Genomic DNA, 22,917 nt, shown 5'->3' with positions numbered 1-22,917 from the left:
TTTAGACCAGTAGCTATTCAAGTACCTTCGCTACGAGGGAAGATACATATTTTCTTGACATTCCAGACAATACATACCATTCTTATTTGTTCTACAAACGTTTGAAAATAGTTAATACTCTTGTAATATTTGGTATCTGCACATACATGTAACAAACAAATCTGATATTTGGGAAGTGCCAAATTTCTACTCAATATGGACATTTGGTTATTAAAAATAGAATAACAATGAATAGGATCATTCATTTCAATTTAAGGGAGAAAAAGTTGTCTGGTCGTCTCATCTGAATTCAGTGCAGTGTTACAGCTTCAGTTCTTTGCCCCACTTCCACACGTAGAGAAGAAAAATAATTTTTGCATATTCAAGGCCAAATCCTACCCTTGGAATTACACCATGAGATCTCATGAACTTCAATCCCACCATATCCAATACATTATAAAGTCTTTAATTTTCTGGAGGAGTAAATTATATATTGGGTAGCAGTGCTGTCACATGGCTCATAAACCTTGGGTGCTCCAGGCAATGGGTTGTCTCAAGAGAAGCCCAAATGATTTAGAAGATTTCCCTTTTAGTGCATTATTTACAAAGCAGCAACATTTCTACCCCTAAATATAAAAAGGGAGGAATCAGTCTACATTAGAGCTGATGATAGTACTTGCACCTGTAGTTTTACTAAAACAGTACAAAAACCAACCAAACAAAAAAAACCCAAACAATTTATACATTCCTTTTCTGAAGAACAAACACAGTGAAACCAATTTCATTTGAATTTTGAAATATAGTTGACTTTTACAATTTTTAAGTCAGGCTTCATCCTGCAATTAAGTTTTCTTCCAGTGAGTGAGAACTATATGATAATGAAACTTTTACGGGGAACTTCAACTGATTCTATATTATATAAATATATTTAAAAACATGGTTTTTGCTTAAGTCGAATCAGGATTTTTTTTCACTTTCAGTAACAGCATCTCACTTTCAAGGCTCTATTGCTATGTTCTAACCTCCTTTATCCTGTACTAATGTGTATTTTTACTGCTAATTATTTTGTAATTTATGAAATTTGACATGTATATGCATACACACTCGTATGTAATAGGGCCTTTCAGTCTTTAACTGCCATGCTCATTGTATACTGTATAAGTACTATGTGCAAGGCGGAATTATAAAGATGCAGCCACCTTTATTTTCTGTTATGCCCATGGCATATTCTAGCAGACATGGGGAGGCTAAGCTGTGTGTGTGTGTGTGTGTGTGTGTGTGTGTGTGTGTGCGCATGCGAGCGTGTGTGTGTGTGTGCGCGTCTGTTGTTCCATTCTTCTCAAAATGCTTCACCACAGTAGGCAAAATGGATGAAACATGGAGAAAAAAGAGACAATAAATAGTTTCCTAACCTGGCTTTGATAATAGAGAAAGTTCGTTAGATTTATTAATCCGCATTTTCCTTTGGACTGTCAGGTTTGGAGTGACAGTAAAAAAGCTTGTGACGACTTTGGCTAATTTGCACTCCATTCACTTTCTCATGAAAACCCATCAGGCCGACTGAAGAACTGCTCTGCAATTGACCTTATTCAATGGCAGAGTGATATACTGGGAAACAGGCCAGTTTTCACAATGCCGAAAAGAGCAAATTGGACGGAATCTTTGTTCCTCTCTTTCTTTCTCTTTCCTTTTTATGCCAGTCTTGCTCTAGTTAAGCTCCCTCATTTGTTGCAGCCGTAGCTCTAGGGCTCAGGTCACCCTCTGGGGCTGCCATTGCAGGTGATCACTGGACTGCTTGTCTTAGATGTACAGGGAGGGTGGGTAGGAGGGGAGTTGCTGAGAGGTTTGAGAATAGGGACTCTGGCACAACAAAACAAAGTCCAAGACCACAGCGTCCTGGTCAGGTTTGTGTTTAGGGAGTATTTTTTTAGTGTATGAATTGCTAATATGAAAGAGTGCTTGCATAACCAAAAGTTGAAAGCCAGTTCATCTCCATATTTTAGTATATTTGCTCTTTTGGGTGAGGCATAAAACTAGGTTCCTGATTCCATGTGGCCACTGCAGAAACTATAGCTCTTTTGACCCCAGTAACCTGGCCAAATCCCAGCGAAAGTGATGAGATCCTGCCTCCCTATATTCCCCTCGAAGTTTCCACTGAATATTGTATTCTTCATATCCTGTATAGGCCATGAAGTGTTGTCATGAGCTATAAAACATGTGCTAGGTTTCACCTCAGAGGTGGGTGCTTTTCACTTGATGGATGAAATGGTCCTTATGTGTCTGATAAAGCATTCTTTTAGCTGAAGGATGTTGTATTCCTCAAATGAAAGACAATTAGCTTTGTCGTTTAGAAGCTCTAGTAAAAATGCACTTGTACTCATTTGATATGCTGCATCCTCAGTATCTGCCGAGCAGTGACTGGGCAAGTGCGATTCACTGTGCTTAAATACACACTAAGGTTCTCCATAATAAACCGTGGGAATGAATGTTAAACTTGACACGTAATCCAAAATCAAAGTCCATTTATACATTTCTGCCCACTGTAACCCTGGCCCGTTGTGCTTTTTAATTGTCTACCTTTATATACTAGTACACGGATCCTATTAGAAATATTGATGCAAAGGGCCTTCCAACCTCATTCCAGCCCATTTCTTATGTTTCTAGCTATGCTGAGCTGTACTTTGTTTCCTCTTTCCTTCATTGTCCCTTCCCCCCGCCCCTCCTCTTTTCAGTGCAGCAGGAAAGAAAAACACATCCCACACACAAAAAAACCCACAAAACCCTAAAGACACACCACATGGAGACAGGTAAGCAGAAGATGATTGTGCAGCTTCTGCCCCTCCACTAGCTTGTACCTAACAAATTTCACTTCTAATTCTAAAAGCAAAGCGCTAACTTTCAAGGTTTCTAATATCCCTGATTTTGGAATTGGATCTGTGCATCTCCCTCGGAAGTTAGTGGACTTCCAGTTGCTCAGCACCTCTATGGCTCAAGTCCTATGATCCTATCTTGCACTGTGTTGAGTGTCTTTACCTCCCACTGAATTCATTGGAAGCTGAGATCACTCAGCAATATTGGGCTATTGTTAAAATCAGAATGAAGCTGCATAAAATTCTTTGGAAATCTGTGGCTGTAATTCTGCCTGTGGTATTACCAGGAAGAGGGGAGAATTGTCATCTAGAAAAGTGACCATAATATGTTAACATAAGAATGGCCATACTGGGTGAAACCAAAGGTCCCCTCTAGCCCAGTATCCTGTCTTCTGACAGTGGCCAACGTCAGGTGCCCCAGAGGGAATGAACAGAACAGGTAATCACCAAGTGATCCATCCCCTGTCGCCCATTCCCAGCTTCTGGCAAACAGAGGCTAGGGACACCATCCCTGCCCATCCTTGCTAATAGCCATTGATGGACCTATCCTCCATGAATTTATCTAGTTCTTTTTAAAATCCTGTTTATAGTCTTGGCCTTCATAACATCCTCTGGGCAAGGAGTTCCACAGGTTGACTGCGCATTGTGTGAAGAAATACTTCCTTTTGTTTGTTTTAAGCCTGGTGACCCTAGTTCTTGTGTTCTGAGAAGGAGTAAATAATACTTCCTTCTCCACACCACTCATGATTTTATAGACCTCTATCATATCACCCCTTAGTCGTCTCTTTTCCAAGCTGAAAAGTCTCTGTCTTATTAATTTCTCCTCAAATGGAAGCTCTTCCATACTCCTAATCATTTTTGTTCCCCTTTTCTGAATCTTTTCCTATTCCAATATATCTTTTTTGAGATGGGGCAACCTCATCTGTATGCAGTATTCAAGATGTGGGCATACCATGGATTTATATAGAGGCAATATGATATTTTCTGTCTTATTATCTATCCCTTTCTTAATAATTCCGAACATTCGGTTCACTTTTTTGACAGCCACTGCACATTGAGTGGATGTTTTCAGAGAATTATCCACAATGACTCCAAGATCTCTTTCTTAAGTGGAAACAACTAATTTAGACCCCATCATTTTATATGTATAGTTGGGATTATGTTTTCCAGTGTGCATTACTTTGCATTTATCAACGTTGAATTTCATCTGCCATTTTGTTGCCCTGTCACGCAGTTTTGAGAGATCCTTTTGTAGCTCTTTGCCCTCTGCCTAGAACTTAACTATCTTGAGCAGTTTTGTATCATCTACAAATTTTGCCACCTCACTGTTTACCCCTTTTTCCAGATCATTTATGAATATGCTGAATAGGACTGGGCCCAGTACAGACCCCTGGGGTCTCCATTCTGAAAACTGGCCATTTATTCCTACCCTTTGTTTCCTATCTTTTAACCAGTTACCAATCCATGAGAGGACCTTCCCTCTTATCCCATGACTGCTTACTTTGCTTAGGAGCCTTTGGTGAGGGACCTTGTCAAAGGCTTTCTGAAAATCTAAATACACTATATCCACTGGATCCCCCTTGTCCACATGCTTGTTGACCACCCTCAAAGAATTCTAGTAGATTGGTGAGGCATGATTTCCCTTTAAAAAAAAAACCATGTTGACTATTCCCCAACAAATTATGTTAATCTATGTGTCTGACGGTTGTGTTCTTTACTATAGTTTCAACCAGTTTGCCCGGTACTGAAGTCAGGCTTACCGGCCTGTAATTGCCAGGGTCACCTCTGGAGCCCTTTTTAAAAATTGGTGTCATATTAGCTATCCTACAGTCACTTGGTACAGAAGCTGATTTAAATGATAGGTTACAGCCTAGAGTTATTAGTCCTGCAATTTCACATTTGAGTTCCTTCAGAACTCTTGGGTGAATACCATCTGGTCCTGGTGACTTATTACTGTTTAGTTGATCAATTTGTTCCAAAACCTCCTCTAATGACATCTCAATCTGGGACAGTTCCTCAGATTTGTCACCTAAAAAGAATGGTTCAGGTTTGGGAATCTCCCTCACATCCTCAACCATGAAGATCGATGCAAACAATTCATTTAGTTTCTCTGCAATGGCCTTATCGTCCTTGAGTGCTCCTTTAGCATCTCGATCGTCCAGTGACCCCACTGGTTGTTTAGCAGGCTTCCTGCTTCTTATGTACATAAAATAATTTTTGCTATTACTTTTTGACTAGCTACTTTTGGCTAGCTGTTCTTCATATTCTTTTTTGGCCTTCCTAATTATATTTTTACACTTCATTAGCCAGAGTTTATGCTCCTTTCTATTTTCCTCACTAGGATTTAACTTCCACTTTCTAAAGGATGCCTTTTTGTCTCTCACAGCTTCTCTTACTTTGTTGTTTAGCCACGGTGGCTCTTCTCTTACTGTGTTTTTTAATGTGGGGGATACATTTCAGTTGAGCCTCTATTCTGGTGTCTTTAAAAAGTTTCCATGCAGCTTTTGGTGCTGTACCTTTTAATTTCTGTTTCACTAACCTCCTCGTTTTTGTGTCGTTCCCCTTTCTGAAATTAAACGCTACCGTGTTGGGCCACTGTGGTGTTTGCCCCGCCACAGGGATGTTAAATTTAATTATATTATGGTCACTATTACCAAGCGGTCCAGTTATATTCACCTCTTGGACCTGAACCTGTGCTCCACTTAAGACTAAATCATGAATTGCCTCTCTTCTTGTGGATTTCAGGACTAGCTGCTCCAAGAAGCAGTCATTTAAGGCGTCAAGAAACTATCTCTGCATCCCATCCTGAGGTGATATATACCCAGTCAGTATGGGGATAGTTGAAATCCCCCATTGTTATTGAATTTTTTATTTTAATAGCCTCTCTAATCTCCCTGAGCATTTCACAGTCACTATCACCATCCTGGTCAGGTGATCGGTAATATATCACTACTGCTATATTCTAATTATCTGAGCAAGGAAATGCTATCCACAGAGATTCTATGGTACAGTTTGGTTCACTTAAGATTTTTATTTCATTTTATTTTACGCGTTCTTTCACATACAGTGCCACTCCCACACCAGCACGACCTGTTCTGTCCTTCTGATATATTTTGTACCCTGGTATTACTGTGTCCCATTGATTATCCTCATTCCACCAAGTTTCTGTGATGCCTATTATATCAACATCCTCATTTAACATGAGGAACCCTAGTTCACCCATGTTATTATTTAGACTTCTAGCATTGGTATATAAGCACTTTAAAAACTTGTCAGTTTTTAGCTGTGTCCCATTACATGATGTAATTGAATGAGACTTTTTTTCATTTGACTGTTTCTCATCAGATCCTACTTATATTTTATCATCTTCCATCCTCTCCTCCTTACTAGGACATAGAGAATCTCCCTCCCCTAAGGGAAGTCTCTGTCCGAACCACGTGCTCCTCCACACCTGTTGGCTTTCCCTCAGCCCTTAGTTTAAAAGTTGCTTTATGAAATGATATGTTGCATCTTGTAACCCACCTTTAAAATACAGAGTGAAACGCAAGACGGTAAATGTCACTCGAGAAAGGTGCAGGGCACCCTGGAGTGAAGTCCAATTGCCAGAAGAGGTTCTGCAGAGTCATTGGAAATAATCCCATGCATTACAACCTCTGTCTCAACCCTAGTCTAGAATGACCATCTCTGAAAGCAAGAAGGTAATTCTGTGTCCAGGACTCATTTGGGCCATGGACCTTTTGCTGAGGCACACAAGAAAGGGCCCAGTTGTGGTGGTATCTGCATTTTTAATAACATTTCCCATAGGAACCAGACTGAGACCACCCACTCCTTTTGCACAGGGCGGGCACCCAATTGCCTTCAGCTGAGTTTGGATCACTTGTGACCATTTTATCTATATCAGAGTCAGCAACCTGGGAGTCAAATGCTCCATATGCTATTGAAAAGGCAGGGACCAACAAGGCTTGTCTGAGTGGCCATGACTTAATTGTCTTTTGAAACACTGGAACAAGCTAACGCTTAACCTGTCCTGACAGCAATAGAATGGCGGAGATGACAGCTGCCTACAGCTGACTCCTGCCTGCCCACTCATCCTGGTGCATCCTAATAATCCAAGGTCTATCCAGCCTGAGCCTGCAATTCCAAGGTGTGCAGCGATGCACAGTCTATTGCACGGGCAAGACCCAAGGTCACAATGAGAGCTCAGCCGATCCTGGAAGGTGGATTAATGGCTATTTACCCTATCTGACAATGTCTCTGATCCACCCCTTTAGTCACACCAGTATGACCCAAAGCTAGCCCCCTTGCAAAGAAGGACTACCTTTGGCCAGCTGCAGTGCTGCCTAGGGGCTAGGCACATCCTCTCTGTCCCTGTCTCTAATCGTGTGCCAGTTGCCATGGCCAGCACCCATTACGAGTCCTCTGAGAGATTTAGCCCAGTAAAATACTGCCATTTAGTGCCTATGATTTGGAATATTTAGTGCCACACAACACTTTCTTTGTTTTACTTATTAATTGACTTTCAAGTTATACACACATCTCATAAAATGGAGCATGTAGCCTTTGCTCTGGGCTATTCTTAACACATTTTAAAAATACAAATAGACTAAGTTAGCCCCTTCACCCAAAATATATATAACTAATAACCTAGCCGCGAAATACATATTGCTGATCTTCGTGATCTCCCCACCAGAGCCCTCTTGGTCCCTCTCAAGTCCGGAAAACAAATGTTTCTTGTATCCCTGTATTTTAAATGCCTAGACTATATAAGCACATTGTCCAAGGTGGTGATAGCTATCTAATATGACCATTTCCAGATGTACTTCAGTTAAATTACAGTAGTAATATTTTTTAGATTTTTTTTTTTTTTTTTATAATAGAGAGTACAATCAGGTGTCTGTTATACCAAATATACAGACAGATTATACCAGTCTCAGAAAAATGATCAGAAATGGAATTAAGCTGTGAACAATATTATAAAGCACCACACAAGCACTTGTATCTGTTCCATTGTCTGTTAGACATGAATCTGAAGGTTTCATCCATTTAATTTTTAAAAAAAGTTTGAAGAACTGAAATAATCAAAAAGAGCTGATTTTTCCTATTTAGTTCAGCTGGAAGAAAAAAAAAGGACTTCAGGAATGTCAGGGTCCTAAACCATTTAGCAGATTTCAACAAGTACACTGTTCTTTCACCCAAATGTCACCAACTGGCTAAACACACTTGAAGCCCATTCTCCCAAAGGGAGTAGTGGTTTCCTTTCAGAAATGCCAGTTTTTCACAGCATAAAACCTTGCTCTTTTCTGATGAGATCAAGTCTTCAAAATTTGTCCATATGAGAAAATAAAGCAGCATCTTACTGAAATAAAAGCATGTTGGGAAAGCTCAAATCTCTCCAAAGTGGCATTGGCTTAAAAAAAGCAACCCAGCGGAGTCAGAAAAACCTTGGTTTGAGGCATTCTTTTTCAGGAAAGTTTTATAGACTCCTATAGAAAAGTTACAAACCCACTGTGTGTTTAGCTTGTGGGGAGAATAGTGGAAATAATAAAGGATGCTCTCTGCGATTTTTTCATGGACACGTATTAATATGAGGGAAAGTGGTATAACTAACACAAGTCATGCTCTGTGGGATAAACCTAGAACAAGACATGACACGATATGGAAGGCTCTGCTGTGACCATTGTGTGTTACTTATCATATAAGAAACATACACAGCTACATCCTAATGCTTTGGAGTAGGTGGTACAGAGTGACTCTACTTCTGCCTCTCATTCTTTCTGTGTATCTCATCGTCTCACTGGCATCATTCTGGCATTCTCTCTGTCATCTTCTTGCCCTCCTCCTTCTGGTGCCCTCAGGTCCTCTAATTTCCCCTTCTCGCTCTCAAATTCTGCCCATGTCCGCACCCTCATTAATCAATGTCAAGTCACAGAGTGTACAACAAGGGCTGTATTCTTCATCTGCCCCCTCAGCCCTCATACATCCCATTGTTCCGAAAAACTGATTCAGATGGCAAGAAAACAGCCGATGCAGCACATAAAAGAGATGAGACAAAAATGAAAAGAATCAAGGGGGGAAAAAAAAGAGGAGGCATTTTTTTCCCCTGAAACACTCGAATAAATACTCGGCAATGATAATTTAAATTATTCATACATTTATGAAAACATCCATTGAAAAGTGAAGTGTATGATGCTCTTTGTCTATTTACTTGTCTCTTGTTTGTGATTAACCTTTACTGTAACTTGGGGTGGCACTGCCAGGCTCACAAAGACCAGACTTTTCTTTCCATGGGAAAAAATGTTTCATCATATCAAAATGAAAAATTAAGTGGAGGTATTTAGTGCTGATGTGGCAATTTACGAAGCATTAAAGATGCAGTGTTATCCCCGTCCAAAGTCCAAATACTGTCTGTTCAACAAAAATATACAAAGCAAGACTTTAACAGTATGTTCTCTTACAGCTGAGCTTGACATATATTCCACTTTCAAAACCATGAAGTCCTCCAGGAGCCAAGTAACTTGACATCACATGGTATACAGGATTTACTGTACTTAAATAAGGAGAATTTATGTACTTATGAACACTCTCTCTCGCGCGCACACACACACTCAAAAGTGTAAAGTGAATTGAAAGTTTCTCAGATTCTTTTAATTTCAACTCCTCCTAAACTGTACAAGCTAAGATTGTCCAAGCACAGTATCTATGAAATGTTTGTTTATAGAATAATATTAATGTGCTTGACTGCAGTAAGAATTGAGGAACAGCTTATGGGCCTCGTCCAAGCCCATTGAAATCAATGGGAGTCTTTCCATTGCATTTCACTGGGCTTTTTATCAAGCCCAGTGATCACTGACTGATTTCCTAAGTTCTTGGCTTGTGGCTCAATAGATAATAGATAACTTATACTCCAGTTTGACAAACTAATTTCAGATCTAAAAACCAGCCTCAACTTGTAGTCTGTTAGATTTGAAAAAGTAAGGTGGGGTGGGGGAATTGCATTTTTGGCATGCCTCTGTACTTCATGCTTTCTGCGCAGACCAGAAAAAATACTTAAAGAAAGACGTTTCTTATAGCATGTGTGCAGGGCCAACCCTAGACCAAATGGAGCCCAAGGCGAGGAGTGTCTTTGGTGCCCCCCTCCCATTTGTTAAACTTTGAATACCTTATTTTTATTGCATTTGTAGCCCATTTCACGACTTTGATACACAATTTGCATGCATGATTTATCCCTGTCATATAAGATGATAAATTTGCACACTAGGATCTGTAAATCTGTATTTATTCATTCTGACCACTAAACAGCACCCTGAGTCCAGCGCCCCCCAAGCCTGGCATTAGGCTGCCTGCTCCTAAATCTGGCCCTGCATATGTGACTTGATTGTACTCATCAAATTTCCACCCAACCGCCCACAAAAGAGGTTTAGATAACGCCACATAATGCATAAATAATCATCCAAACTCTATTCTTAAGTGAAAAGGTTTCATCCTGCAAACATTTTTGTGCCTTTCCATAGCTACTTGATGAAGCTTGTTTTTTTCACCTTAGTACGTGGAATGGGAGACATTATCTGGTGATTAAAACCGAAGGATTAGAAGCAGAAATCTAGTTACTATTCTTCTGTTAACTCCACAATTGACTTCCTTTGTGACCTTGGACAAGTCACCGATACTCTTAATTGCTTCAGTTTCTCCTTCTGTAAATGAGCATTACAGTAATAAGTACCTACATCAAAGTGGTGTTTAGAGACTTAATGTATCAATGCTAGTAAAGTGCTTTGAGATCCTCAAGACAGGCACGATACGGGGGCCTGACCATTGAAATAAAAGGCAGTCGTTCCATTTACCTTAATGGCTTTAGATGAGACTATAGATGGACAAGCCTAGTTATTGTTGCATTCATTTAGCTGGTGTTCCAACTTCTGTTTTACACCTTTCTTTTTCTCTTCCCTCCTCCCCCCATTCATGTTTTATTCTCTTTGTATCCGCCTAGCAATTTCTAGAGAACAATTTTAACATAGTCTCTAGGTTTGCATTTTGCAAAAGTGAAGCATATGCAGTCTTGTTTCAGCAGAAAACGTTGGGATTTTTTTAGTAAATCTGTTAAAGGAGGCTGTCATCTTTAGGATACAGTATTTATGCAAAAAGTATGGTGGAAAACTACATATTAAAAGAGGAAAGGAGCTAAAGAAAAAATCCTAAATCAAACTCCTGGCAATATACTGTCTTACTGTGTAATTCTTGTTCGGCTGTGATTCCTTTCTCCTGGAAGTTATCCAGCACTTCCTGGCTCAGTGATCTGGGATACTGGCAATTCAGAATGATTTTTTTTATAAATATATACTGGCTGTATGGAGTAATAGGCAAACTTCCAGTGGGCCTGAGATTTGTTTTGGTTCAAATAGACATCCACAATTTCAGTTACTTCTCTGAAGTGATTTAAATAAATCCTCCCCCACTGCTCTGAGCCAGTCTGCAGCTTCTGACTGAGCCGTAGGCACCACAGCGTCCCTCCCTCCCTCCCATTTAAGCACCAGATCAAGTTGTCTTCAGGATCAGCCAGCCAGCTGCAGAATCTGCTGGCCATAGAGCAAGGAGCTACTCTACCCACTGCATACTCCCTTGCTTAGACATGGACTAACATTTGGTATTATGCAAATTACCTCTCTTTCATGGTAATTCACTAGCCCCTCTTCTTAGCTGCTTCTAGGAATTATTGAAGCTATAATCTTCCCACGTCCATGCAAAAACCCACCAACAAACAAACAAATTAATACCTGTACGTCATCAAATTTCACTCTGAATTTAGTGTAAGTGGATCAGGTAACTTTACCTATAAAGACTGTGGCTACCAAATATAAATTACAAGGGTCTTCACATTGCTTCACAGTGTTTGTGATTTACAGTTAATCGTGCATCCCTTTCATCATGCCCTTAAATAATTTCAGCAGGGAAAAAAATAAAATGTTGATCCTCTCACTGGGCAGGGGGGTTAGAAAACTTCTTGTACAATGAATTCTCTGTGAGCCAGGATTCTGCTCCGGCGTTCTGGGGGTGCAGAATTCTGCAAGTGCAGTTCTATAGTGATTCCTCTTCTTACCCACATTCACAGGGAGAGTTATGTGATACTTCCGCCTACTTTGCCCATACAAGGTATGGAGATGCCTCAGTTATGCAGCAACTTCCCTCCTCCCACCGCAGTCACCAGTGCTGGGGTCTGGGAAGGTAGCCAAATGCCACTGAGGACACTGGAGTAATAAATCATTCTCCTTCCAACATCTGCAGGCCCCAAAGGCTCACCCCTCGCCGATGAGGATCCCCCCCTCGCTTTTTATCCTGTCCCTCTCTGACAAAACACCTATTGTCATAGCCGGAGTGAAGAAGAGTCCTTTTTCTTTGACAAAGGCCCTCTGACGGCAAGTTGTGAGCTGCCAGAGAAGATGCCTATTGCTCTGCAGGGAGTCTGTATCTCACTCTCTTTCCCTCTAGTTTCTACTTTTTCTCTCTCACGGGGGTCACCCAAAGCCTTTCACTCCGGCTTCATATTCACATAAAGACATCAAGAAAAAAAAAACTCCCCAGAAAGAATTATTAGGCATGGCTGTCAAATGCTTTCTCAGAAGGGCGGGGGGAGAGAGTGGGGAGGGCGGAACAGTAACTCTTTATGTGCTATCATTGTTATAAGAGCTAATGTACGACTGCACAGATCCCGACTGTTAGCAGATCTTGCGCTCCTCACCAATGACACAGGAATATGAATGTAAAATACACTATTTAGGCCACAGCACCTGACAATGAGGCATTTTGCTTTCTTTCCCTCATTCTGTTTCCCTTTAGATGAGGAAATTCCCATCTGAGCCCATTGTCCCGAAGAACATTTTTTTTTAATTGAATAGGTTTTTATTGACTGTCATTTGTATGCCAAACTGCTGAGCGATTTATAGGAACAGATAGATCAAAATGTCCCCAGCCCACTTTTGCTTATGAAAGGAATTTAAAAAACTACCACAACCACCAAACCCTTTTCAGGATATTAGTTTTTCACATCAAAGGAACAAAGCTGCATTAGTACAATTAAGTTGGAGCAGTGGAACATAGGAACATCCTTGCGTCCCATACATACCAATACAGCAACATTGGGGGCTTTTTATCTTCACTGTTTGTATGTGTGGTGGGGGGGAGGAAACTACTGTGCCAATAAGCAGATTCAGAATTATGAAATCACCCAGTTGTGACAGGTTAACGCTGCATTGAATTCCTGAATACGCTGCTCATCTCTTCCCTCTCTCCCCCCTCCTGCCCACAAGCTCGAAGGGAACTTTGGAGACCTGTGAATTGAAGGTTTTACAAATTGCCTACCCAAGGTTCACCCAGATGCCAAGTATATTTTTAACCCTTTAGAGCCCTGCTCCTATTCACTGCTCACTGCAAAAGTGGACAAAACTTTACTGGGGACTACTTTAAGAAGGCCCTGCTGGCCTTTGAGAGAGAAAGAGAGAGAAATTAAGAACTGCCGCTAATCCTTTGGAAGACTGAGACTGTAAAGTTAACAGTTGAGTAATCTATTAAAATTTACTGTGCAAGGCATCAAAACAGAAGAAAAGTGCATATATATAAAGTTTAAAACATCCTTATAAAAATCCGGAAACCTAACACTGCATTCCTACAAATTATTCCCTTAGCAAACATTTTTATTTCCAATTAGTAAAAGAAAAATTGCTAATTTGCTGCAGTTGGACAGGCCTGACGTCTCAATCTGCAAAGTGTCAGTGCTGTGAAAGGAAATGTTTCACACTGTGCTGGAGAGAGAGAGCAGCTCTAAAGAGGGTCAGGGCATTGGGCCCAGAAACCAGATTGACTGGCCATAGTGCTAAATTACTCACACAAGACATACATTGTCTGCAGTGCCAGCTACAGAGTACTCACTTTCTCATTCTTTCCCTTTTTTAGTTGGTGCTTGTGGGGGGAGGTGGGGGAAAGGGATGGTACAGGAGAAGGGGGGGATTGGGGAGTAAAGGGAGGAGGGGTAGTTTGGCATTAATTTAGCCTGTCGTATCATCCTCAGCTGCTGGCTGGAGCTGGAGATCCCAAACTGCTGTAGCGAGGTTAAATATTATTTTAGTCCAGCTATACCTTTTCTAGGAACCGAATGAAAAAATAATCTGAATACCAGCCACCTGATTGTGCCCAGTAGGTACCCGAACAAGATTAACATTTTATGGGGGAGGCTGGTGTTCAGTCTGTAGGTGAACCAAAAAAATGTGTAAAAGAGGCCATATTATTCTTATTTATGTGTAAAAGAGGCAAGATGGGCTAAAGATGCACATGGTGCATTATAACAGGAGTCCTTGACGGGAAGAGCTAATGGTGTAAGCTAAATTACGAACTATCAGAGGAAGACAACAGCCCAAAGAGGCAGTGGGAGAAAAGAAGCACTGAGGAGAGGACACCCTACAGTCACTAGAGGAGTTGATACATGTCCTCAGAGAGTATATTTTACGATGGAATGTTACCATAGTACATCAAAAAATATCAGTGCTGAGATTTTCAGATAAAACTTTTTAAAATAATTTTGAGGAGAGATCAGCCTCCTCCATAATTCTGGATCCAAACACCACCTTGGGCTTGTTTAAAATCAGAATTTGCGAAACTTTTAAAATGTCCAGTCCAAATCCTCAGATCTGAACCCTGCCCCATGGAACAATGGGGTGCTCAGAACATGCAGGGTATTCCATGACTTCATCTCACTTCTATGTTCTCCTGTTACATGATGGTACTGTGTGCATGGGCATATTCAGCAGCCTGAGGCCCAATGACCAGGGCTGGCTCCAGGCACCAGCACAGGAAGCAGGTGCTTGGGGCGGCCAATGGAAAGGGGCAGCACGTCCAGGTCTTCGGCAGGAATTCGGCAGCGGGTCCCTCAGTCCCTCTCGAAGGGAAGGACCGGCCGCCGAATTACCGCCGAAGAATGAAGCGGTGCCGATCATGGCTTTATCTTTTTCTTTTCTTCGTCACTTGGGGCAGCAAAAAAGCGGGAGCCGGCCCTGCCAATGACACTCATTTATCCTAGAATACATAGCTCAATATTTGGATTCAAATACTGATTACGGTATAATATAAACTATGTCGATGCACCCAGAGTGAAGGATTGGGTGCTTCTGTGATTTTTATGATTCCAACTGAATAAAAAACTCATTGTACATCCTTGGACAAGTTGTGTAATCTCCCTGCCTCAGTTTCCCTCATCCGTAAAGGGAAAAATACTAGCCTATATGCTGGGGTGTTGGGAGGACTAATTAGTTAAAGTTTGTACAATGATTGGAAGATTTAAAGTGGTATGAGTGTTAAGTTTTTATTACTATTGTATTTAAGTGCAGCAGGTATAAGCTTTTAGGTTTCCTGGCAAGCATCTCCACAAATTGTTGTCTTTTTATTATGATGTTATTGGCTCTTTTAGAAGAAACTCCAGTGGGTTTGAGATTCCCCCCATCTCATCCCTTCTCTTTACTTTTTATGAAGAATCCGTGTCAGGTAAGTAGTGCCTTATTTGTGCTGAAAACCCTATTGTGAACACACAATCCAAATATGTTTCTGCAGAGGAAACTAATTCACAGTATAAATCACTTACGCTATGACTATCTTGCTTGGAGAGAAGCTGGTGCACCTTGACATAACAATCTCCACAAGCCCCTTTCCTTACTAGACAGGTTCTGGATTTCTTTTCACTGATAGTCCCATCAGGACCTTTGTTTCCCGATAAAACTAGATTCCAGTGGAGAAACCTAAACACATTAAGGGCTCCATTACATCCTCCTATCCTCTGCATAGTTCTTAAAAACTGCTCTGTGCTTCCTGTGCATTAAACAGAGCAGATGCCTACTCAGTGGCACAGTCCAGCCCAACCATCACAGTTATTGCTGATATCTATGCACAGCTGCCATGATAACACTGCTAACATTTTCAATGTGTCTCTGTTTAAAAAAAATCCCTGCCTTAAGTAAAATAAATTACTCCAAAATACCTTCACAGTGCAGACTTGATATCTTTTCTTTTGCGAAGCCTGAAGATGCTATTCTTACGAGCCGGTCTCCAAATCATTCATTCTTGTGGATCTCAACAGGCTGCTGTTTGTGATCTGATAAAGAAACACTACTTCTCATAGTTGAGCTGAAGAAAGGAGTCAGAAAAAGCACTTTATTGGGGCACACAGAGCCAGTTTTTGAATGTTACAGAATTGGAAGCCAAATTTTTAGTTCCCCTTTGAGACGGTGCTTAGTGCAAGAACTCTGAACTACAGCGCAGTTTGCATGAAATCAAAGTAGATCACTCCATGAATCCAAGAAATAGTTTCTTTTGAAGAGATACTTTCTAGCTTCTGGTACAGGAAGGAAAGGAGAGAGACATTAGAAGTTTTGGGAGAATTTAGAGAGGTATTTTTTGGGGGGGAAAGGGGAAATCTATGGACCTCATTCTGTGCTTGCTTGAGTGAGAAGCCTCAGTTGCCTGTGTTGGAATTTGCAATTTTATCTTTGCACAGAACTTGACCCCAAGTATTCGGAAACACATTTTAGAGTTTTCTCTCTCAAATCCCTTCTCTCTTCTCCTCCCCCCAAGCAAAGTGGATCTAAATACTCAACAATTTCTTCCTTTATTATTCATCCATCCACAGAATGCATCGAGAAATAACAGCGGCAGTGCAAATTCTCCATGCCGCCCTGCTAAGATGCCTCGATCTGATCTGGATGTGCTGCCTCAGTGAGAAGGGAATTCACGGCACCTCTGTGTAGGCTGCCAACATGAAGGTTGGACAAATAGTACCAGTTGCAATGGTGCCTGTGATTTAAAAATTCCACTGAAGATTTGTTTTAGTCTCAGGTTATGTAAACTAAAAAGCACCCTTGCAGAGCTCCATTCTTAGAGTCTCTCCCTGATGTTGTTCTTGTCAGACAGCTAAAAGGTAGGAGCTGAAAACACAGGCCAAAGGGGACAGGTGGTGTGCGGTCCTCATTGTTCTCACACACACAGCAGCTCCCTCGCTAGAAGCCAAAGGCGTGCTGGCAGCATCACCTTGGCCCCCGGGTCCTTCCCACCTCCAGCACTCTAACTTTATTCTCAGTGCAACACGACTGGGAGAAGTCCAAGGACTTTACATATGCAAATACCTCCACCTCCAAGCTGCTGCTGTCATCACAAAGAGGGCATTTTGCCAATCAGTGCCCGCCAGGGAAGTGGAGTAAGCTTCCACTCCCCACAAAGGGTTACTTCACATGGGTTTCCATGAGGCCAAATGTTTATACTGTGTGGGGAGGAGGGAAGCCAGCGCCTTCCGTCGTATCAGATTGCCCATTCTTTCTTCTGCTTTTCCTCACTCTTTTTCCGTCTCAGGCCTTCCACGTGATCCTCCAAACTAAAAACATAGTTTAATGCTCTTTTAAAATGATTATAATAATTTATGACTGTGTGGAGATGCTTTGGAAGCCAGGTGTTGCATTTTGTAACCCCTGCTGCAGTGCCCACAAATACTTCAGTGCATACACTTGTGCTTTTGTGGAAACAGCCTTGACATTTCTGAGCGGCAGTTGAGCAGCTAAGCAAATTGGCCCTCGTGTGTAATTTTAGGAAGGATTTGTCACTGCTTCCCTGTTGCTTGTGGTCTTTCATGTGCTCTTCCTCAGTGAGCTTTGGCGTTCAGAGCCAGCCTCCACAGGCTTCTCCTGGGGCAGACCTGGCAGTTGCAGGGGCCCACATGCCCATCCCTGGAATGCATTTTCCGACAGAAGAAATCACCAAGTAGCCTTTTCTGAAGCCTCATCTTTGGCTGTTAGAATAACGTCTGCTGCCATACCAACGTGGGCTGCAATCTTGTCACATCTCTCAGTACAAGTAGGGATGGGCCTGGTCAGTACTTGGATGGGAGACCTCCAAGGAAAACCCAGGGTGTTCTAGGAAGTGGTGTTGGTTAAGTAGGTGGCACTCGTCCCTCTGAGTCATTGTTGAATCAATACCCCAGCACGATGCTAGTGAGGAGAGAGCTATTGGAGAGTCTGACTTCCAAACAGGGCATAAAACTGGTATCTTGGTCACTTGTGCCAAAAAATGACATGGGATCTTTAATGACAAGAAGAAAGTTATTAGACCCAGTGTTCTGGCCAAATTTCAGTTTGGGTAATTATATTCTGTCTCCATAAATTAACCAAGCAGTTTCAGTTGGTAATGGTATTTCTTCACTTTCTATCCTGAATTATTCTACAGTGTTGCTGAGGGCTGTTAAATGGCTGCCATGTTCCTCCCCAGAGATGGCAGAATCCTATAGGTGTATATAGTCTTTTGGGCTCCTTCAGCATGGATAAAAGCATTATAGAAATGTAAGAGAGTTATTTCTGGTCTGAGCTGCTTTTTGTCAGATAGCAGTGACAGTGATAATGAAGGGGACAGTTATACTGATGAGAGAGAAGACAAGCTACAAAGCCTGAATCTAGATATATATCTAGTTCTGGACTTCCCCCGTGTTGTACAGTGTTTGCTTCTGGGGAGAAAGGATGGTCTTGTGGTCAAGGCACCAGACTGGGATTCAGGTGATCTGGACTCAATTCCAGACTCTACCACAGATTCTTTGCGTCACTTAATCCTCTGTTACCTAAATGTAAAATGTGGATAGTAATCCTTCCTTTCTTCCATCTCTAGACTGTCCACTATCTGAGCTAGGGATAGTTTATTATTATGTGTTTGTACCGCTCCTAGCACATAAGGACTTTGATCTTGGTTGGCGCCTGCTGCAATGCACATAATAAACCATAATAGAGTATTGACCTATTGTAGAGATAGGGAGTTCAGCCACAAGGTTGGGATTTGGAAATTAACGTCCTGAATTTAGAGATGTTCAGAAGGGAGTGAACATTTGGTCCCATCTCTAATTGAGAATTGGCTTCTCCTTCCCCGCAGGATTTTCTTCCTGTTTCCTGTGCTGATATTCAATCTCTCTCATTGTGCATGCTTGAGAATAAAAAGTCTGTGTGAATTTCTTCATATGAGTTGCAAGCAAAACACCTTAAGGGAGTTATAACAAGAAATGCTTTTTCCATGCTTGTGTTTGCTGTAGATAATAGCAGATGTGCTGCTCATGGAGTTATCTGCGTATCTCTGGCTGACGGTTCATCTTCCTAGCTGAGTTTGGTTTGCAAAACAGAAGCCAAGTCAGTTGTAATATCTTCTGATGAAATAACCATAGTGAAACTTGGTGCTCTGTTGATCAGTCATATAAGGCATTTCTTTGAGTAAATTATCAGATGAATGTCTCTGGAGTCACTTTAACCATGACACGGCCCATAAAAGCATGGTTTGTGAAGCATCTGTTGAGTATAATTAGTAAGTAAATGTCTCTGAGTTTATAACACCTGTTATCTGGAACTAATAAAAACACAATGCATTGATGAGTTGAAGGTCATCCCTTCTCTCTGTTCAGGTGACTCGCGGAGATTACATACACACACACCACCCACTCTCACACAAAGAGCTTTGTTTCTTAGTATAATAAACTTCTTATTGTGATAATAGTAGGAGATGCAGATAGTTCAGCCTGGAGAAAGGCTTTCATTTTTATTTTTTGAGCCCAAATTTAATTTCTCAAAAATAGATTCTCCAGACATAATCCAGGCCCCATTTTACAATATATAATCTGAGACACTGTGAGTCAGATTTTTAAAACCAGTGCCATAATTGCATTTGCAACACTCGCCTGTTCAAAATCTTCATATTTTGCTGAAAACTAGTGTTTGCATTGTGCAAACGTGGCCATCCTGCCCATAAAAAGAACTCTACTGGTTCTCCACTAGCTTGTAAAGCCTACACCTAACACACACATCATGAGTTCAGGTAGAAGTTTTGCGGGTGGCATGCAGACTGCTAGCATTTGAAATCCAGCCTTAAGATTTGAAAACTCTGTGGATGCAAGTCCCATGAAGTCAGCAGTGCCAGCAGACAATTTGATCCATAATCTTTTTCTTAAGAATTTTGAAGCTACACTGATCATGTAACATACTCTAAGCATATTCTTATCCTTCCCTCATTCTGGTCTCTTTCTGTTTATATATTTTTCTCCATTTACTTGTGTGTTTTGGGCTTGATCTTTTGTTAACCACTTTTTGTAGTAGTCACTTACACCAATGCAAAATGAGTGTAAAAGGCTATTACTTTGATCTGGTAGTATAAAACACTACACTGGCTTTTGCACTTGTGTTGATGCCTGCACAAGGTGAAGGGTCATGGGGAATCAGGCTGTTTTTCTTCCAAAATATCAATTGATGTGAATATATTAAAAAAAGAGTATTAAATGTCTGCACTTTTGTTCTGAGCTTTTGAACGAAGGGTATAATTTAGGATAGTGCAATTCCCCCCTGCACTATAATCTTTATTTGTTTTTGTTTTTTTAATTTCACATGGCAGTGCACTGCCTAACTTGTCTCCCCACTCTGTAAGAAAATGGAAACAGGTAGCATATGTCAGGCTCAATCAGGTGCTATTCCAGTTAAACAAGCACTGCTATTATTGTGAGCCTCCTTTGAAAAATTCAGATTTAATAGAAAATCTATTGAAACAATCAAAGTATTCATCTTTCAGAAAAGCCATTGTGTAAGTGCAACGTAAAAGACAGCTATAAATCACGGTGCTATGCACCTCAAATAGATAATCAATTTCACAGAAAGCATCAATAATCAGAGTTTGACATTTATTACCCTTTGGATGGTTTATCTTTTGGGCTAGGGGATAGCAGTAGTAGTGATGAATACCAGTTCTGTCATGGAACACAATTAAATGGTGCAAGGGTAAAGGATTTTATATTGTGCAAAAAAGCAATCAAATTTATAATTGAACCAGATTGCATGAAATCTGTAGGAAATAAATATGACCCCCCAAATGCATAAAACTTGAATCATAGTGTTATAGCTCAGGAGATAATGTCACAAACTCTACTTTTGTATATTATCTTTGGAGTCACTTATTTAGCCTCTCACTAAAGTTAACAGTCCTGCAAAGCCAAATCTTCCTCTGCACAACATCAGGAGGATTTTTACCCTGTGCAGAAGAAGAAAAAAATTAAGACTGAATTGGTTCCTCCTATTATAATTGTGTGCCCACAACACAACCCCCGGTGAGCAAAGAGGGATCAGAATGTAATCCCTTGTTTATTTTCCAATAAGGGCAATTGTTACTTTTTTCCTGCAGAACTGTTTCCTGGTGGAGGCCTAGAGAACACCTTCCAATGTACTGTCCAAATGAAATAATGGAGTACATAATGGGTGAACTTTGGGGGAAAGCCCTCCGGACTGGCAGGGTTGCATTGAGTACCACTGTTAGTTGCAAGTCCTGGAAGACTTTCAAGGATGTGAGAAACTCAAATTTAAAAGTTAGTGTTGTAGATTAAATTGTTCAGAAAAGGGGCAGGCGGGCAGATTATCTGCTATAGTTTGAGATACGTAGTTATAGTAGGTTAATAGAATGATAACTTCCAGGCAGATTTTGTTACTGTTTCTGAGAAGTGTTCGCAGTTTCATTAGCTTTTTCATAGAGGATTGTATTAAACGTTTACCACCTAGTAACAATAAATATAGGCCACAGAAGTTGACCTAAAGTGAAGTTTTGTGTTCACACCGTTTTATGTCAGCTGACCCAACGTGAACTTAAAAGCAATGTAAAATTCCAGGAAACAACCCTATCATTCCATTTTGGATAAAAGTTGGAGCACAGAAAAATAAGATTCTTTACGGGGTCAGAGATGATTGAATTCAAACTCATGCCCTAGAGAAATATGTCAATCAGAGTATTGTGCTTGGTGTAATTTTAATATTCTGTTCACCTGCAAGATGAGTCTATGAATTATGGAGGGGAAATATACCATTGTGGCTTCTAAATTTACAATCAAATTAAAAAAAATTTGGCATTGGCAAAAAAGATGTGTTCGGTAATGCTGTGTGTTTTCTTCCTTCATTCTCATTTTATTCCCCAGCTCAGCCAAAACCAGGACAAGAATCTCTGTTTATGCATTGCACGGGATTCTGCTTAGTTAGAAATATGTTCTTTATATAAATTAAATTTGCTATATAAAAACAGTGGTTTAAATTAAGGGGAAACTATTTTGTGAAGCCCAAGAGGAAAGGGTGTGGGGGAAGGGCATGAATAATTAAATCCAAAACACCGCCAGGTTCTGCTACCCGAGAGCTAAGAATCTCAAAATATCCTATGGGGTTTTCTAAAATTTGGCAAAATGGTAAAATACAGTGCCAAATTCTCAGAACTCTGCAAAACAATCCTAACTGCAAAAATGTATGAGTATTTGTTCCAGGATGGGTACAGACACATTTTTTTCAGCAATTCTTAATTTTCGTTCATAATGTTCATTTACAGCTGTGCATTTGTGTCTTGGGAGGAAAGGTGGCCAGGGACTGTCTGAGTTGGTCAGTTTCCATTCTGATTAAAACAGGTGCCATGGGCAAATTTGGGCAAACCACTGCAGCCTTTTGCTAATAAGTTTATTCGTCCCTTGCTTAAAGAACAGGAGCCAGTTGATCTTGATGACCCAGAAGTGGATCCTGACAAACACTACAGAGTCTGTTGGTTTCACAGTCTTTGCTTTCCACTTTTGCAATCTAAAGAGATTTGGGGCATTTAGGGATAACAAGAGTCAAATTCACAAGAACATTAAAATGTTGTGCATTTCCCATAAGCTGCAATTCCTTGGTGGCACATCGTGATTATTTGACAACTCAGATGGAATCTCTAGCTGTACTCAGATCAGTGATTATTTACTTTGGACGTGCCGTTAAAAAAATGTGCTTTACTTTATTAAACCCTCTTCAACAGCTTAAAATTTTTTTTATCTCCAGCATCTGGATGCATTATGGATGTTTCTGTGTCTATGAAATATTGGTGGTACATTTAAGACATAAACAGAAATGCTTTTTGGCAAGATCATGAAGAGAAACATCTTTTACCGTCAGTGTTCCTTTTGGCATCGGATTAAAACAAAAAAAGCCTTGCAATCAGTATTCAAAGTTGAATTTCCCCAAGATTTTCTGCA

General features: G+C 40.7%; 1 protein-coding gene across 1 annotated transcript in view; it reads left to right on the top strand.

Moving 5' to 3' along the window:
- The window catches only part of LOC115271372 (histone-lysine N-methyltransferase PRDM16-like), a 237,451-nt gene that overhangs the window by 172,332 nt on the left and 42,202 nt on the right, over positions 1-22,917 (top strand). The gene's annotated exons all lie outside the window — the stretch shown is intronic.

The sequence above is a fragment of the Terrapene carolina genome, unplaced genomic scaffold, assembly GCF_002925995.2.
Source record: "Terrapene carolina triunguis isolate 2854851 unplaced genomic scaffold, T_m_triunguis-2.0 Scaffold714, whole genome shotgun sequence".
NCBI lineage: Eukaryota > Metazoa > Chordata > Testudines > Emydidae > Terrapene > Terrapene triunguis.
The sequence above is the reverse complement of the archived record's forward strand: the minus strand, read 5'-3'. Positions and strand labels throughout refer to the sequence as shown.